This window comes from Meleagris gallopavo, chromosome 8 (genome assembly GCF_000146605.3).
Source record: "Meleagris gallopavo isolate NT-WF06-2002-E0010 breed Aviagen turkey brand Nicholas breeding stock chromosome 8, Turkey_5.1, whole genome shotgun sequence".
In the NCBI taxonomy this organism is placed as follows: Eukaryota; Metazoa; Chordata; class Aves; order Galliformes; family Phasianidae; genus Meleagris; species Meleagris gallopavo.
Window position 1 is genome coordinate 11,778,289 of NC_015018.2, and position 6,000 is coordinate 11,784,288.

The 6,000-nt window shown below is 44.7% G+C and overlaps 1 protein-coding gene across 6 annotated transcripts in view; it reads right to left on the reverse strand.

The window, feature by feature from the left end:
* ZMIZ1 (zinc finger MIZ-type containing 1) overlaps positions 1–6,000 on the reverse strand; it is a 280,166-nt gene that overhangs the window by 154,248 nt on the left and 119,918 nt on the right. The gene's annotated exons all lie outside the window — the stretch shown is intronic.

Here is a 6,000-nt window from a genome sequence, read left to right on the forward strand (position 1 = left end):
ATGCCAGAGATTTGTACTCCCAGGGGACACTGCTGAGAACAACACTACAGCAATGAGGCAGAGCTGCTTGTAAGAACACCTGATCATGTTGCAAGATGAAAATAACAGTAGTAATAATAAACACAACAATAATGACAGTTTGGGTTTTGCAAGGCCAAAGGCATAGGAATGATTCCTAATTTTCCTCTAGGAGAAAACATCACCCATGAATATTAAATGGACAGGATACAGCAGAATATTATGTGGCCAAAAGTAACAAAATACTTGGCTTTTTGGCTGAAATAATGTGTAGGCTCTGGAGTTCTGTACTGAAAATAAAAGCAAAAGGTATGCTTTGGATGTCCTGCGATATTAAAAACGGCAGACCAATTTAACAAGCCCTTGAAAAGGTTGTGACAGTGGCAGACAAAGGACTGGGATTCATGATTCAGGCCTCTCTGGGGGACTAACGGCTCCAGGTGCACAGCCCCACATCTCTAGGGCTGGTTTTCCACCGAGGATCTGAGCAGCTCCCACTTCTGAGAGAACTAGGCTCTCCTGATACCAGAATAAGAACAAAATACTTGCTGCTTCTGACTGAACACGTCCTCCATTCTTCAGTCTAAAGCTGTACAACCTGAGGCAAACTAAGGCTTCTCTAAGACTTTAAAAGAAATAATCTAGAAAACGGAAATGAAAGCTCAGAGTCAAGTTAGGAGACAATTTCTCTGTAGCTGTAGCACCTTAATAGTTGCTACAACTGTAGAAAATCACCAGATGAGCAACAACATGCTATAAGTATCTTTGGTCCCCTGAGCACCCTGCTGTGCTTGCCATGCCAGTGAAGTGCTGGTACAGAACAATGCACACCAGTGCTCTCTGTATTTGGAAATACTCCTGAGCTGCATGTTCCATCACCCTGCACGTTCACATGCCAGAAATATCCATGAGCCTGGAGCTGGGGTGGGCAGGAAAGCAGAGCAGGGCATGCCAAGCACCTCTCCTCTCATTTGGCCTGGCCTGCAGTGAGCCCTGGCCTTGCAAAGCAAGGATGGCTAAAATCCCGCTGCAGCTCAGACAAGGAGTATCAGACACAAAGAGGCAGGTGAGCACGATGGAGCCTCCTTGCCATTCCTCCCCTCTCTGGCCTTAATCTGTCTTCATCTGTAGCGGCACAACAGCAGATCACACAGACAGGAGCCAACAACTAATCGCCAGTTTCTACCCGTAATTCATACTACCCAGCACTCTGCACTGTAACTCCCATTTATTTATGTTTTAAGCAGAATCGCATGGGACTCCAGCCTGCACTTAATAAGCTGAGCAGATTTAAGTGCTTTTTTTCTAGAACTCACTTCCCAGTGAGGAGCAGAGAGATGCTTTACACATACATATATAAAGTTGCCTGCTTCAATCACTTTCATGGCATCTAAAATGGAAATGAAACCATAAATATTGCACACTAGAACACAAAACCAGTCTTTGCACAGAGCTGCACAGCCTAAGAAGCTGCATGCATGCGCTCAAGAATGGGCAGCCAGCACAGATTCAGAAGTTCACAACCAAATGCTGTACTTGTATACAACTTTACGCTAGCAGAAGCAAGGGGCTGGGCTAGTTCAGGAACCTCGCCGAAGCACCCAGTAGTTTTGGTATTCAGAGGATTGGCCAGGGCAGAGTTCTCCAAAAAGAGAAGAGGCAGCAAATTTCCCAGGTACCTACCCTGCTGGAGGAGCTGGCTACTTATCACTCCCACAATCTCCCCAGAAAGCACCTGGCACAGCCTGGCACTGCCTGCACCCAGCTCAGGACTATGGCTTTCCCACCCCACAGACCCCAAGCACAGGCCTGTAACAGCCAGACGGTCCACAATGCCTGGAACTCACACCCCACACCGCTGTGCCTCGTTGATAACATCCCTCTGGGGCTCCTGCCGGATTAGGCTCAGGGAAAGAAATCTTTTCTGCTAGACAGCTCAATGAGGTCTTACAACAGCAGCTCAAGCTCCTCATCTCCCCACTCTAGAGACAAGAGCACTCCTGTCAATAAATTAAAATACTCATGAAATGGTAAAGCCAGTTTCACATACAGGTTTAATTGCTTGACTACGCCACTGCCACCTTCTCGATAGCAAACACCATCCAAAAGTTCTTTAGAAAATGTGAATGTAAAAAAGTAAGGCAGTCTTATCTGCTTGTAAGAACCCCAAACAAACCTCAGCAGCCACAGTTTAATCTCTCAGTGGACAGCAGAGGTATTTATCAAGAGATAAGTTAGCCCAGACATGACACCACTTCAGCAGTGATCCATCTTACAAGCCAGGACACATCATCTGCATTTTAACTGACCATCGAGAAAGATGGAGACCATGTTGAAAACAAAAAAGTATACATGTGCATAAGTCTCCTGTTGAAATATTTGAAGAAATGCAAAACGCAGGATTTTTTTTCTTTACAATAAAGACATTAGGATGTCTGCGCTTAACAAGCCACCAGGTAAAATATCATATTTCTGGTTGTCACGGGATTTGTATTTTATTGGCATCACCAATACAAACTCCTCACTGCCACGCAGTTACACAGGGAAACCAAGAGCTAAGTTGAATAGAACATCTTTTCCAATCAACTGATATGCATCCATACTCTAGACTGCAAGAAAGAGCGGTTTCCAAGTAAAGCCAGACGCAGCAGTACTCAGACTCAGGGCAAATCACATCAGGAGCTGCCTCTGGTGTTGCTGACAATATACTTCAGGGCTGGAAAATGGCAGAGTGATCTCAAACAGAAATCGCCTTTGTGTACTGCCACTCATGCCTTCAAAATCCTGCATGTTGATTTATGGACTGCATATACACTATTACGTGAATTGTGTGCCTTGCAGTTAACTGTAAGCAAAAGAGAAGCTTGCTATCAGCTACCTGAGCCGCAGCTTATTGTTGTATTTGTCCAAATTGTCACATCTCCCACACGCAGAGGTCTCCCAAAGCTTGTCTGCAGAAGGACAGGGCAGAACTGTTGAACTGCTTTGTGCGGCATCCACAGGGATGCCCAGGGGCAGGGCTGGGAGGCAGCCCCTGCGCTCCTACAGGTCATACCATGTCTTCTGCAAACCGATCAGCTCTGCTTTCAACACAGTGGCTTGCACTGAAAAGCATGCTCTGACTCACCCTTTCCTTGGTAGTTAAGAGTATTCTCACTTCAACCCCTACGCACACTTCTCACTGCTCTCTGGCACAACCAGCCCTCCCCTGCCCCATGCTGGCAGACAGCCACTATCCCTTCACAGCCTCCAGCTCACAACATTTGCCAGCTCGGTTCATTTCTTTTCTTGTAAAGAGAAGCCCTCCTTTCCTCCATGACCATGGTCAGGGAATAGTTCTTTCACAAACCTAATGACCAAAACTGTAGGAGGGCTCACCTCGTACAATGACACAAATGCTTACTCCATACTCAGAAGGTCCTGTCTTGTGTCCCCCAGACTTATCCTTACCTCTCCATCAAATACATCAAAAGGGCATCAAATCAGAAAAAAATTTCAGTGAACATACTGGGCCTAAGTCATTTCTGCTATAATAAGAGTAGAACTCATTATCAGGAAACCATTATTTTCTGGAAATTATTCTTTCATAGACCTCAGTAAGAATTAAAAGATTAAACAAGGGAAGTGAAAATTATTGTATAGATCTTAAGTTTTACTAAAGCAGAGTAAGTGTTTTGACATGAGCCTGTACTGCCTGGAAAAAATATTAGCAGCACTACATTCCAGTAGCTACACCTACTGCAGTGATACTGCCGTACACCAGCCCAGATCCCCAGGGGCACATTCACATCCTGAAGTATCAAAAATGTCTTTTCTGTCAATCTCATACTGTTTTGAAAGTGGCAGCAAGATCATCTTACTGGAGAATAATGATGCTTAAGATACAGAAAGGCTGGTGGGACAGCAGAAGGGCAGCCTTGCACCCCGCTAAGTGCTGAGCGCTTATCAGGTCATGGGTGAAGTGACCTTGCCGGCTCTCATGCTCACCTCTGGGGCATCGGTGCTGGAAACCACACTAAGATTCAGGCACAGCAAGTGGCTCAGGGGACAGCAGGGGATGTTGCAGATCAGGATTAAGGGCTCTGACAGAACAGCACAGAGAAGGGAATTGCACAGGGTGCTTCATAACAAATCCCCTCTGTTCCATGCACACATTAGCCAGAGAGGTTGTATGCCGCTGCTTTATATGCTAGCTCCATCCAAGAGGATCAACAAAAAAGAAGTGTTCCCAGCACCTTCTGGTTGTTCAGCAATAAAAAGCCCCATTCTTCTGCTGTCTTTTCTGAGGTAAAGACCCAATCTCTCTTGCTCTTAAAAAAGATGGAAAAAAAATATGTGAATTGTTCTTTGCCTTCCTTCTTCCCTCCCCTCTAGCATGCGAGTTTATAGCCCTAGGCAGTAATTAAAGAGCCCTCATTTACATATTTATGATGTCTCAAAAATGGAGAATGTGTTTTTTTTTAAAGGAACAGATGTATCGACCTGTTAGACTTTTTTTTTTTTAACCCTAAGTGTATGGAATCCTTTTTGTTAAACCATTCCTACAGTATACTCTTCTATATTAAAAAATAATGAAATCGCAGAAGAAAGCTTCTGCTACACTATGTTGGCTAAAAATTTAAGCAACATGTTTGCAAATACTCTACCAGAAATTGGACTTCAGGTAACACATTTGTGAAGAACAATTCAGTAGAACGTATTCTCTGCCAGTCTTAAAAAAAAAACCAACCAAACAGGCATTTCTTCACTGTTTCAAAATGCTGACATTTCAGAAAACACTACAATTTGAAAGTAAGTATGATTTTAGTTCTGGGTTTGGATAAGCCTTGCTCAGAGGGACAGCTGGAAGCAAACAGCAGTGAAGCTGCTGTCTGTCTCCCACCTCCTTCCCCATTTCCCGCCCCAGGACTGACACAGCAGTGCAGGAAAGCTCCCGGAGAACTTGTCGCTCCTGTCCAGCTGAAGGTGAAGGCGGTGCAGGTGATGCAGCCCTGCCATGCCTGATCACGGGCATCTGCCTCTGACCTGAGCGACTTCTTGACAAATCAGGGGATATTTTAGTAAATAATTTTAGCAAATCCTTTCCCCCATTAAACCATTCTGAGGTCATCAGACAAGCCACTTGGAATGCCAAGAACGTGCTAGTGCATCTACTAGTTAATAAATCATATGCCATTAGGCTACATAAAAGCATATGTCATTGAACAACAGCTGATTTGAACCTCTTCAGGACATCACATACTATTTTTTTTAGACTTGGAAACAAAGAGACGAACAAATAATGTGATCACTAAAAAACTGAAAAAATGGTTCCAAAACTAATTCTGTTAAAATACTAGTGTAACAACAAAAAGCAAAGGCAAAAGGAAACAAACACATTCTCCTGGTTTTCTTCCTTTAGAGAGGTAACAGCAGAGCTCCCACAGCTACTGTGCTGAGCAGGAAGAGCTGCTGCTGTAAGAGACGGGCAGCAGCCAGCCACCCTGGTGCGCACAAATAACTGAGGTGCTAGGCTCCCACTTCTACAAGGGTCAGGTAAATTGGCAAGGCACTACAAGGATCTTCTTTGCAGCCATTTGGAACTACTCAATGGAAAAAGAGAAAAAAAAAAAGAAAGAAAAAAAAGTCATAAATTGAGTAGGAAAGAGAGTAAGGAGAGCATTAAATTGTTCCCTAAGGAGGAAATGAACCACAGCAGTTTTAAAATATCTTCTTTTCCTCTCATCCAGGCCCATCCCACCCCAGAACGCAAGTTGGCTCATACTGTTGATTCAATCAGCTAAAACTAATAATTTCCTCTATGTCTCCAGTACGCTGAGGGTCGTAACAGAGGGCAGACGATTTTTATCTAATAAGCGACTTTGATCAAGCAACAAGGCAAGCTAGAGCGAGGGCAGCAGAGGACGGCGCTGGCTAATTAATCCGGGAAGGCGAGGGACAGCGAGGCCGGGGCGCCGAGGCGGCAGCGTCCCCTCCGCGCCA